Raw genomic sequence first — 19195 nt, forward strand, 5'->3', positions numbered from 1 at the left:
GCAGATGCAGTGAGTGTTATGTGTTCCCCTCTGTGCTCTATCCATAGAGGGTCTGAGTGTGCCATAGACCCTTATGACAAAGCCCCTGGCTCTTTAGATCAGGGTGTAGCTACTCATACTTTTAGCTCTGGAGGACTCCAGTTTAGTTCCCAGTGTTGGCCAAGATGGCTTCTGTCCCTCATAATTAAGGGCCAGTTTTGGATCCGTATACAAATATACATTTGATGAGGTGCTTCTTTATTTCAAAAAAAGGCTGAGATCAAATTTGGCCTTTCTGATATGGACTATAAACTTATTCAGACCTATGAGCATAAGCTGGCAGACTAGTACCTCAGCTGATCTCTGAAACTTGATGGTACAGCTCTGATATTTTACTACCTTTACTTAAAAACTGTTCTAAAAATGCAATAAATTAACAATTATCCCACACTTTAATATAGCATATGGTGTTCTGTATATACTACATAGTGTTGCTGTTGTTTTTTAGTACCATTTAAAATACTACTATCCATTTCCTAATCTATTACAAATGATCAAATAAACTACTCTTATTTGGATTTAATCAAATATTGTCCTGTAGACATCTTCGTATATACTCTCTTCCCTATTCCATACCCAAGACTGCAGAGCAGGAAATGTCTCTGGAGTATCTTTTGAGAGAGATATTAAATTGTCTTGTATTTTAGTTCAATATGGACTAGGTGGCTCCTGCATTCCCTCCTTCCCTATTTGTTCTGTTTAGTTTTAACTGTTGCATAAGTGTCACCTCTGGTAGTTAAAGTTCAGGTCAAGATACGTCTTGCTTTGACCCTTTTACTCTGGTTTATGGGCATGCGGGCTGGCGTTTCTCAAGATGTAAAAGTTCACAGACCACAGTGCAGGATTTCTTTCTTGGATTTTCTTTTGGCACTCATCGTGAGTGACAGTGTTGCACAGTTAGACAGAGGCAGTTCTCTTACGTAACATTTTCATGTGAATAACAGAGTGCAGTGTTTATATACTTCATAATTTTAGAAAGCAACATGCCTTATTTATGTAAGCAAATGTATGAGTCTTGTTTTAAAAATTAGTTTCCTTTTTCATGACAGTAACATTGTTTTGGAAATGCTTGTCTGATGATCAGTGGCAGCAGCCAGTCATAACCAATTAGGCATGTTTATATAATGAAAAACAATACACTGATGTGGTTGACTAATGTGGAATTCTTTTAAAGTGAGAAAAAAGGGGGTAAAGATCACATAGACTCCTTGTTTTGTGCAGATCCCCTCCCCCCTTCACACACGTATCTATCATGCTATCTGTGATTCTGGTGTGTCAGGGCATGCGTTAGGAAACATTACTTTAGTGTTATATACCTTCATTTTTAGTTTTCATAGCTTAGCAATGTTTTGTAAGTTAGAGGTACATTTTCAGTAGCAATTTTTGCAAATTATAATTAGATTAGGTTTCTGTTCAAAGTTAACATAGATTAATTTTGTGCATGGATTTAGCCACGTGACCCTTAATACACTATATAGCCTTTGATAAATACTGATAAGCACACGTCTCTGCTGCCTGTTCAGCAAGCAGAGTTATCCAGAGAATAACTTCTTTTCCCAGGTCAGTGTCAAGTGTCCACGCTTCTGTGCCAAGAATGGCATAGGTCTGAGGCCTCTTTCAGACACCTTTCAATGTCATTGGGAAAAAACATTCTTCCTTTCCTGTGCTGCCATAGGTGCCTTACAAGCCTTGTCTGGAGATTTTCATACAGTAATGCTTCTGTGGCCTCACCAGTTTTCTGGGATTCCAGTCTCTGGATTTGTCTTGATGGAGGCCTCTTTCTTTTGACAATCATGCTTGACCTTCTCTTCAGACGGGGAAATGTGTTACATCCAGACCTGATTTCCCTTTGGTGTAGATTCTGAATTCAGCTGGAGCAAGCTTGGAGTTATCAGGTTGAAGCTTATATGTTCTTCAAATCTCTCCTGAAAGTACACTTTTTAGCCTAGCCTTCCATTGTTGATTGGCTTGGACTCCAATTGCTGTCCTACCTTAACATAGCATGCTTTAAATGTTTGTATTGCTGCGATCCAGCTTACAAAATGGGCCAAACTATAGCCAGAAGTGCACACACAGCTTCCACTGCAGTCTACCTGAGAAAAGAATATCACAATTGTGTGATGTATATAAACAAACAACATCTAAACTCTGTGAACATATGGAAAGTGATCTGACTAATTATGACTAATAAAAGATTCTGAATCTAATCCTATGTTTCCAGCCACCATTAGCAATCAAGTAACAAATCTTCTGCTCTTCTGCAACAGAGAATACGGTTTGGATTTAGGGTTTCAGTATTTATTTCAGGTAAACAATGGCTCATTCTTGAAATAAAAATGATTTATTATTTTTAAGGGTTTTAATTGAATTATATTGAAAAAATAATATTTGGATTACGTGTGTATTTGATACACATTAATTAGTGAAAAAGCAAAAAACCTAAAGCAAGTGTCCAAAAGAAATGTAATTACAAAAGAAAAACGAGTAGGCTGAAAGTTAATAAATCACCCGTGTTACTCTAAGCAACATCTATAGCAAGAAGAAAGGAGAAAAGATAAGTTATTTAAAATAATGCAATAATTCTTTAATAATCTTTTATTAAGATTATTGTGGTAAATACTTAGTGAATGAATGTATTCAACATAGCATCAATTAATAACAATGTAATCCAGTCTAATTCCAAAATAACTGTATCAACTACAATAGCCCAAAAAAGGAAGAGAAAATCCCTTGCAATCAAAAATACTCAGAATGAGCCAGTATTTAAGACAGGACAAACTGTATGCAGTATAACTAAACATACACCGTCATTGGTACAGTTTATGTGATGAAGCTGTGAAACATATGCCACATAACATGTCTTACTACACTTTTATACAGGCAACATATAACACTGATATTCAGGAGTGACAGGAACAAGCAACTTCCGGATTGTCTTATGAGAAAAGTTTCAAATGGCAGTATTTTATCTATTATATTACAATTTGATGGGACTGTGCTTGCCTTTTTTGTAAGCATCACTTAAGAAAGTATTTCTAGAGAGTGAAAAACACTGAGAAATTATGAAGAGTCTGAACAGAAAGATGACACAAATAAGAATGGAAAGATCTTTACCAGAAAGTTTGAAAGTGTGGTAATATATAAACCCCAGCCAACCAACCAACTAACCAAAAAACCCTGCTCATTTGTGTAGTATGACAGCACAGTATCCAAGCTTGTGGAAGATGATAGTGGTTTTCCATTTGTTTGATGCTGCATTTTAGCCATGCAGCTGGGAGTAGCACGAGCTGCTCATTTAACATTATTAATTGGTAAAATATGAGCTGTTTTGTTGAATTATCAAAAGAAAAATTTGAAACAGGAGTAGGAAACTAGAAATTGTTACTCCAGCTCTGTGTGTCTATTTTCCAGTTTTGTTTTTATAATATGCTAAAACTATTTCCTTGACAAATAGGGCATAGCTTGTTATTTCTACATCAAACATTTTGCAGTTCTTCAGCTCTTATGTTTGAGTTTCAATTAATAAAAACAAAGCTGCTGTTGAGGGGCAGAACTAGTTGTTCTTGCTTTTAAGTGCACAGAGACTCCCACCTCTATTACATCAGTTCTCCTTTGGTGTATGCTGTCACAGTTTCAGGGTAACTGCGCCTGTATTTCTACCTACTCCCCTCCCCCTCTATGGTCCACTCTGGGAGTATCCAATCTGATCTCAGACCTCCAGCTGTCACCTGTCTTTGGATAGGGACCTGTGACCCACTCCCTTCTGACTAGGGATTTTTAAGGCTGCACAGTTCCCTGCTTTGTACTGTGATAATCCCCACCAAGCCACTCTGCCTAATGGCCACTTTCTCTCCAAGGGCCCTGAGCAGTGTATAGCCAGCAGTTGCATGTTAGCACATAGCTCCTTCTAAGCAATCCCATTTATTCTTAAGGTAAAAGCCTTACAGAGAAAGCACATAAAAACAATAAAAGTCCATATGTGCATGCTGAAGGCTTATCAGAGGTTGCCCATCAGTTTTATGGGGCCCGAGTAGGCCAAAGTCTTTCCACTGCTTCCTCAAGGGTTGGAGCCTCCTCTTGGATAGAAAGTCCTGTCCATTTGCTGGATCAGAAAAAAGGCCCTGAGTCAGTTTAAACCTAGCCTTTTTATACCAAAAGCCCCTTCTTTGTCTATTGATCTCTGGAAAACCCAGTTTGAACTAGTTTATACAAGCTTCCCCAGGGGGTGCTACCTCTCTGGAGCTGTTTACAGCCTGAGTGATTCACCTTAGTCATCCCTCACTGTTTTTCCACCCTTGAGCTGCATACAGTCCCTGCCCCTCAGTGAAATATATACACCATTCATAACCTTCTACAGTGTTCCCCCAAAGATACAGCATGTAGTTGAAATATCTTGCTTTTGAGTGTACAAAGACTCCCACCTCTGTTGCATCAGTTTTCCTTTGGAGTATACCAAACACAATAAATCACAGCAGGTATAAGAGTATGAAACTGGGTGTGATTGATGTGGAGTGTTTGCCAATGTATTGTTTAGATGAACTCCTTTAGCTATACATTGGACAGTGCAATGACAATGACATTTCTATGTTAAATCACAACTTGGTAGGTGATGTGTGTGAGATTAGCTTTATAGGGTTGAATATTCAAAAGTGCTCAGCATATACCATCACCCTCAGTATGGGAGGAGAGCTAGGCCAATGCTGGGCACTTTGAAAATCCAGTTTTTTAATCAATGTCATGGTTTAGACCAGGGGCTCCCAAACTTTTTTCCCCAGAGGCCCATCTGTGCAGCTGCAATAAGCATTGTGGCCCACTATTAACACTTCTTGAGGGAAAATTATTAATTTTAATGATTACGTACATATGAACGGTAATGCTGTAAATTAACAGTGTACTGTACATGTTTCCTTTTCATTTTAATGTAAATAATTGTAATGATAGAAATCCCTAGCAATATGCACTCAAAGAAATGCTTCAAGATCTTTGAAACCAAACAGTCTGACTGGAGAATGCAGTTGCACTGGTGGACCACCCGGGACTGTGTCGTGGCCCACCTTTGTGCCACGGCTCACAGTTCGAGAACCCCTGGTTTACACAATGGAACCATTCCTCAGAAAGCTGAATGTGATACATTTGATACAACAAAAATCATTTAAAATTGAGGGCACTTCAATACAATGTGTAGTCCAATTCCATTGTGCGGAAAATACTCGCATATAATCACAGTATCAGTAGAAATTGCTGCTATGAAATTTTCCGTAAACATCAGCAGAAAATTTTGAATCAAGTTTCTGACTGCTTATTGTACTAGAACTAGGCTCAATATAGGCACCATGCATCTTCAAGAAAATGTACAGCTTTGACTTTTCAAAGAGAAAAGTTAATCTGCAAGGTATGTTCTTTACTCCTTTGCGTCTGTACTGTGTGGAATGTAAGGCTCATGACCGGTGATTAAAGTGAAGAAGATGCATAAAATATAAATACCAGGTTTGCTTATCAACCCAGTTTATCAAAGAAGATGGTACTTTTTAAGAATAGTCTTTCCACCAAAGTGGGTGTTATGGGCTGGAAGTAATTATTATTTGAATTTTTGCATGGAAGGAAGAAGGGAAGGAGAGCATTTTCTTGAGCATTCATCTCTCTCACCATTTCCTCTACATGATCTGTTTGAATTCTTTAAGTGTGAAGTTTATTCTTTTCTTTTTCCCACTTGAGGAACACGGAAGAAGTAGATGGCGTATTTCTCGAAGTCATTCATCCTGGAACATATTGTTTTTATTCTTTTTAATATTTTCTTGATTATGGGCGTTTACATGGTTTCAAACAGTATGGGCCAAGTATGGGCCAGTTTCAAGTGACCTCTGAAATTATGCATGCAGGCTTACAGCACATACTCTCATGTGTTTGTGCAAATATGATCATCAGACACAGAATTGCCCAGTTTGCTCAGCCAAATATGTGCACATATACAGTTTGTAAGTGCCATTATGCAGGTCAATTTGACAATTAGATCCTTAGACATTTATGAATAAATTAATGCGAAGTTCTGGCCTAATATTCTTAAACATTTTGTAACACCATATTTGGGGTCAGAAAGGTATTTTCCTCCAGGTCAGATTGGTAGAAACCCTGGAGAGTTTTCACCTCTTCTGTAGAGTGGGGCGTAGGTCCCTTGCTGGTTTGAACTAGAATATATGGTGGATTCTCTTGAACTTGGAGTCTTTAAATCAAGAGTTGAGGACTTCAGTAACTCAGCCAGAGGTTATGGGCCTACTACAGGAGTGGGTGGGTGAGGTTCTGTGGCCTGCGCTGTGCAGGAGGACAGCCTAAATAACCATAATGGTCCCTTCTGCCCTTAAAGTCTATGAATTGCATAGAAAGCATTTCAGTATGTAATGTCATTCAGTGGAAAAAAGCTCTTTCTGAACATCACTGTAATGGTAAACAGTGAAAAACTTGCTTGCTTTTTGGGCCACATTCAGAACATACCTAAGAAGTTATACCTATTTATGCCAAGTGAGAATCTGGCCCATAAGCTTTAATACAGATGACTAGCACTTTATAAACAATGATAGCAGATCTCATGGCTTTTCCATTTTTAAAATAAATGGGCTACGTGCACATGGATACTTCTGTTTCTGCCTGTCCTCTCCCAAGTCATTAAACCCATTGGTGGAACAATGTATCAGACAACCCTCCCTGTGGCAGGGGAAATCAGTAGGGGAGTGCTGAATTTGGGTGCTTCAGTTACCCAGTTCCTGTCCTCACCACCCTGTGCATTTTACTTTCATTTAATTTCCTTATAAATGGTCAGTTATATGAAATGATTAACACTAAATCCCACTCCTTTTCCGATCTCCACCTCCACATTTTCCCATTCTCCGCTCAGTGCAATTGGTCTGCAAAAGCTCTTGATTGTATCATTTCACTCTCTGCTTTATTTCACTTTAATCTTCTCCATCTTCCTACATCATTTTCCCTTTCTGCCTGCAAGAGTGCCACTATGCAGCTTTCTTGAGTGGTGTCTCTCTAATGTACCTTTACAATAAAATCTTCTGTGTTGCTTTTTATGCAGTGTTTGTTGTCTAAAAACAAATTATGTTGTATTTTGTAATGTGAAACACTATATTGTACAATATATACACTCAGAAATACAGCATAGGATGACTAGTCACCTATGGTACACAAATAGACATTCCTTACTGTACTAGAAATTTGTCCGGTATCAACAAAATGCACCAATGTGACATGATATAATGTACTTCATATTTCGAGCTCAGGAGTTGAGGTTCCAGACATGGATTCTTCTCTATTGCACTATGCTGTGGTGTTGGTCTGCCAGGCTGAGCCCTTGCCATATTGTCACAAGTTATTGTGACCAACTGTAGTTATTCACAGCTGAAGTACAGTCTGTAATTTCAAAGGCATCTGTGGAGTGTATTTTATGAAATGTTATTAAATGACTTTGCTTCTTCTGTGAAGCAGTGTCTATGCTGGGAGTTTCTCTTGTGAATATTTTAACTAACATCAGGCTCTGTCTGTTTTATTTTTGATCTGTCTGAGGCACTGAGGTTTTGTGTTGTGTTCACAAGCAGTGCTGTGTCTCGCTTGGGGTTGCTCTTTACAGGTAGTGAAGGTGAGACAGAGGTATCCATAAAAGAGTTGATAAATCAGCTGGAGAAATGCAATTGCAGTAAATCACCAGGAATGGATGGCGTACGTCCAAGATTCTGACAGGACTTAAGAATGAAGTAGAGTTACTAACAATACTATGTAACTTATTAAAAACAGCTACTCGAGCACAGAAATGGAGCGTGGCCAGTGTCACACACCCAGCTTCAAAAAACGGATGGAATTATAAATGTTACTTTACTACCAGGAAGAACAATACAGACAAGTATTGAAGATAAAAATAAAAACATTGGGCTACGTGAATATAATCCGATAGGAGCCAACCAGCACAGCTTTCATAAGGGTTGAGCATCTTCTCAAGCTTTGTTATAATTCTTTGAAAGGTTGAATAGTGTAGAAGAAAAGAAAGAACTGTTGGATATTGTGAGCTGCTGCATTGTGGCCTATAAGCCTGGCCTCATGTTGGAGGGGTGTAGAGAAACTCTGCTACGGTTGGAAGCCCCAGGGGAGCCTGTGGTATGATGACAGCTCTGCTACCCTTCCAACACATGCAGCATGCACTGCACATCTATGCCTAGACAGCTCTGCTTCTCCATGCCACTCTTTGGGGAGCTAGCACTACTAGAGGTGCCAGCAGAGACAGAGTCCTGCTACCCTGTGGGGATGTTCTTGTTCCGTGTGCAGGCACGCAAGAAGGGGAAGAAATGGGCATATAGGCCTGGGCACAATTGAATCTAATGTAGTCTTTTGACAAAGTCTTTTTGAAGTCCCCTGTAAAAGATTGTTAAGAAAACTTTGTATCCATGAGATGTAAAGTCTTGTCATGGATTAAAAGCTGGGGTTGAGAGATGAAGTCAGAAGTATAAATAAATTGCTCGTTCTTATTGTGGGAAAAGCTTAGGAATAGGTGCCCCAGGAATCCGTATCGGGTCATCTTAACATCCTAGAGAAGGGAATGAATAGTAGGGGTCCAAATGTAATGACTACACAGAATTATTTATGTTGCCCAAGATGAGGGAGGATTGTGATGACTTCTAGAGGAATTTAACACAACTTAAACACTGGGTGACAAAATAACTTGTGAACTTCACTTTAAACTAGTGCAAAGTAATATGCATGGGAAAGAACACTTAAAATTACTCATATACACTGGTAAGTTTAAAAATTATCTGTAACCTCTCAGGAGAAAGAACTAGAAGACAATGTGGACTGTCCATTGAAAATATCTGTTCTATGCTTGCACATCAGCAGGTAAAGAAATGTTAGGTTATATTAAGAAGAGGATAGACAATCATGAGAGAAATATTATAGTACCTTTTTATAAACTGATGTAATGTGCTTACCTAGAATATTAAATTCAGTGTTGGTCACATTGGCTCAAAGAAAACACAATGGTAATAGAAAAGATCTAGAGAAGGAGTGAAAATGATTGAAGGAATGGAGTCCATGTAAAGAAACCAGGCCTATTCACAATAGTATAGAAAGGAAAAAGGAGATGAAATATGAATTGCACAGAGAAACCTAGTCAAATTTTCTTATTTATCCTTGGTATGGAGATGCCCTGTGAAATTAATATGCTACACATTTAATATGGGTTCTTATGGCGTGTATCACTGAAATAACCTTTTCATCGATTTTCTGATGTCAGACCAGAATTTTAGTTTGTTTTTTAGGATATACCGAGAAGGTATAGGCATGTTTCCCTTACACTCTACCAGAGCTAGAATCTGTTTTGGTGTAAAGGCATGAAATAAAGTTGAACTCCTTTCTCAGGCTTTTGCCTGAGGAAATTCTGAATGACTGGAACCCAAATACACAAGGTTGCAGTGTATATGAAGCTTGTACATATTAGCTGCCCAGCCTCTTCCATTTTTAAAGGCAAAGTGAAAACCAAAAGCATCACTCAAAGAGCTGAAAATTGTAAGTAATAGTAACTGGATATGGGTGAGATATGATCTATTAGTAGTGGTGATGTGGTAGTGATAAACGGGAAACAAAATGCAATATATCACAATTAGACACTTCAAAGGATACCTCTCTGGTAGTAATCCTTAGCTCTGTTTTGTATCACAGGTCACCTTAGCAGTGTTTACAAATCTCCTCACTGAGGCACTTATTCAAGATTTAAGGTTTTGTAATTTTCAGATGTTAAAAGTTAAAGTGCACTGATATTTTACAGAACAGTACGTCATAATTAACTTTCATTTAGATTTATTTTTATAAATATGCCTCTTCACAATTAATTTAAAATTTCATAGGATGTTCTCTTGAGACATTTTTGTTTGCAGTTCTACTCTGAACATGGTCCAGTGAATAGGGACGAAGACTGGCAGTCAAAAAACCTTGGTTTTATGCCTGGGTCTGCCACTGACCTGCTGTGTGACCTTGAGCAAATCCCTTCACCTCTCTGAGTCTGTTTTGCCATCTGTAAAATGGAGATAATTTTCTATTAACACCCCCTTTGGGAAGCACTTTGAGATCAATGGATGGAAAGCTCTGTAAAAAAGACAAGTATTGTTTCCTTTAGATGTTTACTTTGCTGAAACAAATAAACAAACTCTGTTCTTTTTAATCCTTAAAATTATTCAGAACTAGCCAAGAGCTAAAAATGTCACTCACTAAGTAATAATGAAATTTTGTGCTCAACACGAAGCTATTTTAATTTCTATCTTTCATGCAGAGGGGTGATATGGACGGAATGGAGCTTTCCTTTCTCTCAGCTGTCCCAGGAACATGAGATAAGGGATGGAGATTCTCTTTCCCTCACACTCAGCCTTGAAAAAGGGGAAAAGAGAGTGGAGCTATCCAGACCCCCAGCACTCATGACAGGAGAGGAGTTGGGAGTGAAACTTCTCCAAAATTTACCCGCAGCCAGGAGGGAATGATGTAGACGTTAGAGGCACATTCTCTCTCCTAGGAGGGATGAGAGAGAGAGAGAATAAAACTTCTGTGTCCTTGTTCCAGTTGTTATTAACCAAAAGACTAAACCTATGGTATTCATCCAACAATGAATTCTGACCACGGACCCCAATTCAGGCCCATATTGGGTATTATCCTTGGCTGTAGATAAATACATATTTTCAAGTGTTCTAGTAATAAAAAAGAGGTTTGCAATCTCTTATATTGGCCAGTCCAAACCCTTTCTTTAAATAAGATGAGCCCTGTACTACTTTACTCTTTCCAGAAATCCATCTTACCTATCTGAAAGAATGATAGTTTTAACTATCTCTGGCCCACTTACAGTTTCCTGTAAACTCTTGCCATAGCAGAACCACTTTGCACAGCCTAAAAACTGGGCATACTTGCAGGCACTATAGAGATAATAAATGGCATGCTAAAAATACTGCATGCAGTGTTGTTGTAGCTGTTTCAGTCCTAGGATATTAGAGAGACAAGATGGGTTATTGCAGTGGCTCTCAACCTTGCCAGACTACTGTACCCCTTTCAGGAATCTGTTTTGTCTTGAGTACACCCAAGTTCCACCTCACTTAAAAACTACTTGCTTACAAAATCAGACATAAAAATACAAAAAAATCCCAGCACACTATTACTGAAAAATTGTTTACTTTCTCATTTCTGCCATATAATTGTAAAATAAATCCATTGAAATATAAATATTGTACTTATATTTCAATGTATAGTATATAGAGCAGTATAAACAAGTCATTGTCTGTATGAAATTTTAGTTTGTACTGACTTCGCTGGTGCTTTTTATGTAGCTTGTTGTAAAACTAGGCAAATATCTAGATGAGTTGATGTATCCCCAGGTGACCTCTGCATATCCCCACGAGTATGTACCCATGGTTGAGAACCACTGTTTTAGTGAACCAACTTCTGGTGGTGAGAGAGAAGCTTATCCCCCTCACCACCAGAAGTTGGTCTAATAGAAGATATTACCTCCCGCACCTTGTCTCTCTAAAAATTCTACATTCAGGATGAAAGGGCCAAAGTGAAATAAAACTTCTGCTTGGAAACCAGAACCACTCAGCTGTAATTCAGGCGCACTGTAAAGTGGGAATAATATAAGCTGCCCTGCAAGAGATTCTTCCTTGTATATCTAACTGAATGGAATGAGTTTATGTTGGAACAGAACTCATATTAAGTTTATCGACCGCTATCTTCTAGTTTCTCTTTTAATGACTTTAACTTAAGAAGATAACTTTCTTTCATCTTTCTTAATAGCAGTCTGCTAGTTTATATCAGTTTCCAGAAATGTGGATTCCTTTCTGTTTATTTTTACCATCCAGAGTACTATTGATTCTTTGGTATCTGCTAAGTAGATCTGTTTTGAGGACAGCTTCTTCATAGACATGTCTGTTCAGACTTGACTTATTTATGTGTGATTTTTGTTACACAACAAGCCAGTCAGAGAAAGTAGGTATCTGTACATGGTGTTTGAAAAAGAAAACACTGTGTTGTAGAAAACCAGTGTGATTTAAACATACATTTTGTTGTAATAGTATATTTTGAAGAGTTATATACTAATATACATTTGATACTTTATTTGAAGAGTTGCTACTGGGAAAATATAGCTTGTCTTTTTGGAACTAAGGACATGGACTAGATTTTCAAGAGACTTTGAAGGAATTAGGTACCCGGTTTCCATTTAACTTCAGTGGGAGTCAGGCAGCTAACTTTCTTAGGGTTTGTCTAAATGCAAACACTCCAGAAAATTAATCCAAATTAGTTTTTAAAGCAGATTAAACTACACTAAACCCCCGTGTGGACACTCTTATTCCGAATTAAAGTTACCTTAATTCAGTTTCGCTTAATTCACTTTCAAAGTGAATTCTGAACAAGAACATCCATTTAGGCAGCTTTTGAAAATCACAGCCTTTGATGTCAGAGGTGATTAGAGCCCTAACTGGTAAACTATGAGGTAATCTGATGTGGGGCTCTCCATCTCTCTTGTTGAAAGCATTCCACTTTGTATTTAATAATAAAATATTAAGTGGGTTGGAAAGAGTGAGAATGAATCTCTAGTTCAGTTGTTAGGGCATTCTCCGGAGAGGTGGGAGATCCCTATTCAAATTCTTTCTTCTCATCAGGCAGAGGAGGGAATTGAACCAGTGTCTCCCACATCCCGGGTGAGTTTACCCAAGCACTGAGTTATAAGGGTGGCTGCCTCTTCCCCATACCAGCTCTGGCCCCCTCAGCTGTTTTGTGTGGAGTTATGCAGGCACCTGAACCATTCTCTCAAGAAACAGCTAAGGCACCTGACTCTAGCAGTGGACTCCCTGCTGTGGATTGCAAGCAGAAATAGGCACTTCCCTGTAGGCCAGACTTAGGCATCTAAATCTGTAAGAGGCGGGGCTTAGAACATACCCCTCTCATTGTTTTACACCTTTGGCTAGCTTAGGTGTCTCCCACCTGTTGTGCTGGCTTTTGTGAATCCCATTTTTAGGTACCTGTCTCTCCCCATGTTTTGTATATGGAGCATGGGTGCCTAACTCAAGGTTTGTAGATTCCAGTGATTTTCTAGGCACCTAAAAGTTAGATGTGGCAACATTCAACATGACAATGCCTAAAACCCATTGTGGATCCAGGGCCTTTCTGTATCTCATTTCCCTATCTTTAAAATGTGGATAATGGTATTTTCCTATCTAACAGAGATGTTTGAGGATAGTACATTAAAGACTGAGACGTGCTCACCTACTACAGTCAGAGTGTCATATAAGTACCTAAAATAGATTATGTACATTAGAAATTTGGTAGGCCTTTGGCAATAAATGCTTAGTCGTTTGGTCTTTTTTCTGTAGCACTAGTCACTCTATCTAGATGCAGAAATTGTCAGCAGAGACTGTAGCTTAAGAGGCATGGTTTCATGTGTTTTATTACATGCGGCTTAAAGATATATAAGAAAATATATGACTGCTGAGATTCTCTGACTACAAAAACATTGGCTTTATATAAAACTGTATCTGTTGGCTGAATATAAAAATAAATCAGAATATTCAGGTACCATTTGTGACAATCCATTAGATAAAGAATGATTTGTTCTCCTGTATGATTTTCAGATAACATAATTAATAAAAAAATACTTAGTCAAACTATTTCTCATACAGTAGTTTCTTCATATGCCATTGTATGTACAAGGTTGGTTTATTATTTTAAGTTTGGTCATGATTACTACTCTACTGGTTGCTTGTTTTTCAGAGAGATACCCATGAAAGCATTTGGGGCAGCGGGGGAGGGGCTAAGGCACGGATAAAGAATTATTTGAAGTTTGCAAGCATGTCTGATGAGAAAGGTTGGCCTGCAAACCATTTGTGAGCATGTTTGTAAGCTTGCATCATTGTCAACTGATAAGACATGATTTACAATAAGCACAATAAAATGTGTTTTATGTGAATAAATGAGAGGAGTAGCATGAACAAATCTTATGATAGATGTATTTGTTTTTTCCACTGAGCAGATTATCCATACAAACGTACACATTCCTAATGAATTCTCAAGTGCCCGTGGTATTGAAGATTTCTGCCAGTTGAAAAGTGTTAGAATTCCAAGCGCATTATCTTTAGGGCTCCAGAAGAGCTATGGAATTCCTCTTGCTATCTCCTTGTGGACGTTTTTTAAAGCACTTTCTAATAGGTTTTCTTTTACAAAACTGTATTGGTCATTGGAAAAATATGATTTTGCAGTACCAAACCAAGTTTTGAAAGTGGCCATAGCAACACGTTGCTTCAAAAGGAGGGATCCCATGTTGGTGGCTACAAATTAATGTGACACGATTTGGGAAACCATACTTCCACACTTACAAAGTGGCAGCACTGCATGTACATAAAAGCTCCAGCAACAGGAGGGGGAAAGTATATCATGGATTATAACATTCCAAAAGGAGGGATTGCTCCAATACAAAAACACTGAGAAATTAATCACAAAAATGCATTTTCCCTTCGAGCTAGTAAAAAGGTGAGAATAGATGATTATATGAATTTCTGGTGATGGCAAATATCTGTACCACAAAATATCAGAAGAAATTTTAAATCCAGAAATCTCCATCTGGACAGACCATTATTATATACATAGGCTCTGTCCACTCCCTGCTTTAAGATAAATAGCAGTTTGAAATATTATTTCAAGTGCAGATTTAGTGGTGGGTATAATTTCTGTTTCATAGGCGGTTAAGCAGGGCATAGTCTTGCACACATTATGTATCAAAGCTTTCCAATTAGTTCAGTAACAGATAGCATTTAATCAATGGACATGAAAGAATACTGCCGTAGGTATTTCCTTCAGTTACAAACATAGCTAATTCATTCATCAGGGAGGAGAAAAGGGTTTCCCAGGTCTCTTGCTTGACACAGGGCCAGCTTTAATATACTCAGGAGAAATGTTTTCATTAAAAGATCATTGCCTAGATATGCCTAATGTAGGTTCATGTAGTGTGTTTGAAAACTGGACATTGATATATCTACTGACAGAATCAAAAATAGTTTCAGAGAGTTAAATGAGAGCTTCCCACATCCCTTTCCTGTTTTCTGAACATTCAATGACAGTTCCATTCCCTTTGCCTCAAGGGAAAAAGTAAGGACCATTGGGGTCCTCCTATGTGTTGTGGTTTTAGACTCTGTTAAATAAGTGCCTGCTTCCCAGCCCACTCTGGCCTAGTTTCAGTTTGGGCAATGAGAAATGCTAGGCCACAGAAGTTGATTATGGTCTGAAGGATCCTAGCTAATTAAATTCTCCAAAGAAATATTGCCTCTGTTTAGTGGCTATTTTTCTGAGAGATGGGTAGAAGCAATGTCTGGAATGACCAGGGTCCCCTCGTGTTTTCTCACTGATTGCCACAAGAATGTCTCTGCATGCGAACAGAACAGCTAAGGGGAATATGTCGTGCTTACACAGCAGAAAGAGAGATTTCCAGATATGTGGCAAACTAAGGGATTTCATTGTTAGAACTCTTGGGGCATGAAATTGCCAACTTACAAGGATAGGTGCTCATTAATATAAATATATAACATAATGCTGCAATTTACAGTGGCTATATCAGTGTCATAAGCAAGTGTGGAAAAAATGTATCCTCTGGGTCAGTGCTGGACATACACATGTGTTTTGAGATCCTATAGAGCATTTGCAAACATGCCCTATGGCTGTCTTAAATTCTACAGAGATTGACCATGAGCTGCCTGTGACCTGTGCAGCAGCCTCTGTGGGCTGCTGCTCCCCCTCCTGCACATGTGGGCAGTGTGTAGCCCCAAACCGCCTCTCCCCATGCACTGATCAGTGCAGCTCACATGGCCTGCCTCACTTTCCCCCAAGAGGAAGGAGAAGCAAGGACTGAATTGTGATATTAGTCACAGCTTAGTCCCCAGTGTGCTCCTGGGGCATTGCCCCTTACTTTAGGGTTCATGGTAATTCCAATACCTAGCCCTGGAAAGTGTGAAAGTCAGCACTTTTTCCTGGAACTCTCATTGCGGGGATTAAATACTAAACAGAGCTTTCCTGAAAGGTGCAAGGAAATGAATGTCCCTCTTTAACACCAGAAATCTCCAGGATATTTTGATATGTTTGAGCATCTTCATTTTTCAGAAACTTATAGATTTGAAGTCAAAGAGTTTGTCTGCCAGTGCAGATATATCTTCTGCCTCTGTGATGGACTGCAGATTGCCAACTGTCAATGTAGATGGTTTCAGAAAGCCATTTTCCGTTATGGACCTGAAGCAATCTTTAAGTATCAATGCTTTATAAGTTTACCCTACCTCAGGTCATGCAACTTCCTCTGGGAAACTGTTTAGCCATCCAGTAGACAGGACAAATATTTTCATATCCTTTTGCGCAATATGCATGGGAAGTTTCTCCTGTTTGCCAAACAAGATTGGTTTTCCACACAGATTTCTATTATTTGGGCCAAAAATATAATTTTTAGAAACTTAAACTGCATTATAAAAAGTTCATTGTGCTCTGTGCCTAGCAGTTCACTATAGATAGCAAGATAGTCATTGAAAAATCTGGAGAGGAAATTTTTTCTCTTTCTCAAACTGAAATTACGAAGCCAATTGGCTAAATGTAGGAGATATATGTGGAACATATTGTCCTTAATTTTAAATATAGAATTACTTCTGTACCATACAAACTTAATTTTACCTAATTAGGTCGTACTGGCTGTTCCATTGTGAAGCCCTGTTTTCAGATGCTTAGAACTTACTCAAAAGCTCTCCTTTTGGATTGAAATTTTCCCTGCTTGATCTCAGTCTAAAAGTGATTTTCACTCTGAATCCTCTTGATGTTTGAGAGGAGACACACAGTAATGAAGTTCTAGTTCAGGCTTATCTGAATTTTCATGCAAATCCACTAACTGGTGTGAGTTTATGAACATTAGCACACTTATCAATCAGACAAGTTACACATTATTTCAGGTTCCGTTGTGAACATTTTGCACACCCCTATTTGCAACTCCTTAGTACCTTACAAGTGAAATAGTTTGTTTTTTTTTAATTAAGATGGAGTGGTGCTCCATTTGTAACTTTTTTGCAAATATTTATTAAAATAATTTTTACAAGAATGCTAAGGTTGCAAAATGAAACTGTCAGAAGTCAGGAAGGGCCTTCTCAAACCATACAGATTCCCCTCTCCTTCAATTTACCTGTAAGACTACAAGGCAAAATGTCTTATTTCGGTATTTCATAGTATCATTATTTGCCGGGAATACATGGCTTCAGCCAGCTGCTAATCCTCCTTCCCCAGAAACTGGAAGCCCTGACTTGATTACCGCAATATGTGTTGCTTGCTGAAACTGCAAAGCCAAATGAACCCAAGACGGGAGATCTGTTGCGCAGACAGACTCCCCTCCTGCAAAGCTAGCTCTCTGGTAGTAGCTGTGTGGCTCAAACTTCAGTCAGTAATGGATTCTTAGAGGCAGCCTTGCAGTCAAAATATAGATCACTGGGACTTCCATTGTAAGTCTGACAAATAAGGATGTGCAGGTCTAACAGGTCTGCTTGCGTACAGTCAGCACTCCGTAGTTTGGATTGCTCATATCATAAATGCAATAATTTTTCACTATCTGACACACGCTTGTAACAGACTGAAGGGCAGGGGGAAGGGCAGGAAGCAAGGGGTAGCATCACATGCCTAATTTTCTTCTTCCACAGATCAGCTCACAGGAGTGGGGGGAAAGTGAATGAGGAACTCGTTGAGTTCACACTTGTGTTGTTCCAGCCAGATTCTTCTCTGAAGAGGGAAGAGTTTGAAGCCCTGCCTATCTATGCATTTATCCTGCACTCATCACTCTGGGGCTCAGAAAAGGAGCACAGTCTCCAAATTCAGTGGAGCTGGAGGTTCTGTAGCATAATCCTGTAGATCCCTGGGCCTGCACACTGTATACTGGCATCTTCCACAGTTCTGCTTGGCCTGTCCCTCAGTGTAGGAGACCCATTACCTATATCTCCACAAAAAGTCCTCTCCAGCAGGGATTCCAAGAGGATGCTTTCTAGTTCCTTTGTCTTCTGTCCTGTTGGCACGTGCCTTGAAATCCCACGGAGCATATACTGTCAAATGGGCTTCTGTGAAGGAAGAGGGGTAGTCTGCCATGTCGACATTGCTCTCCGCCTTTTGTGGGTATAGACTTCTTTGGGCCCTTATTTCGAGTCTGCTGCTCCCTTCTGCACTGCGGAGCAGAGACAAGCATGGAGCCCCAAGTTTGTAAGCTTTTAGAAATATATATATCTTTGTAATTTTCTTTTTTCAAGTTAATTCTGTCCTGGTCCTCGCAGGGTTTGACTATGTGCATGTAATTTTAAACAAAAATTGTAAATGCAAAACTCTGCATTCTGCTTTGAGGAATAACTTCACAGAAATTCCTGTTGTAATCCGTTCCCCAGATCTCTCACATTCAGGGACATATGGATGCAAAGAAGTACATTTCTAAGGAGGCTTCTAACATGCATCTACAGAGTTATGAGCATTTTGTGCATGCAGACTGGACAACTGCACAGGCAAATGTACATACATCAATAAATGTAGTGTTTTGTGATTGCATGTTGATGTATTCATAAATATTGCAGGAGCAATGCTAGAGTCTGCTTTCAAAATTGGGCCCAGACATTAAAAGGCAGAAGGAACCAATACATATCTTAATGACTTTCACTGGAGGGTTTGTAGATGTATGTGGTTGAAAATACATTTATATGAGCAAGAGTTGAAAATCATAAAAAGGCAATTGCACAGCAAAACCATATAGTTTTTAATGATGTATGATGAAATACAGACCTGATAAAAACTGCTTTTACAAGGCGTAACTGTTGTCAATTGAAACTAATATCATAGTTAAAACTTTCACTCAGAGTTCTTTATTTTTTTTTTAATTTAATTTTATTTTTTTAAGTCTTTTAACCTACATTTTCAGCCATTTTCCTTTTGGCTAAAAATAAATAAATAAAAAATCAGTCTTATGAAGTAGGTGTTCTCTGCAGAATCAATGTTGATGAGAACCATACCACTGAACAGGAAGCTCTAAAGACAGAGAATGGCAGACGAGAGCTGCCCCATCTGCTCTGGAAACATATTACTGTACAGTGGAGGC

The 19195-nt window shown here is 38.7% G+C and overlaps 1 protein-coding gene across 5 annotated transcripts in view; it reads left to right on the top strand.

Annotated features, from left to right (window-relative positions):
- SCFD2 (sec1 family domain containing 2) overlaps positions 1-19195 on the top strand; it is a 310407-nt gene that overhangs the window by 137524 nt on the left and 153688 nt on the right. The window lies entirely within an intron of this gene.

Source organism: Chelonia mydas, chromosome 4 (assembly GCF_015237465.2).
Source record: "Chelonia mydas isolate rCheMyd1 chromosome 4, rCheMyd1.pri.v2, whole genome shotgun sequence".
Lineage (NCBI taxonomy): Eukaryota > Metazoa > Chordata > Testudines > Cheloniidae > Chelonia > Chelonia mydas.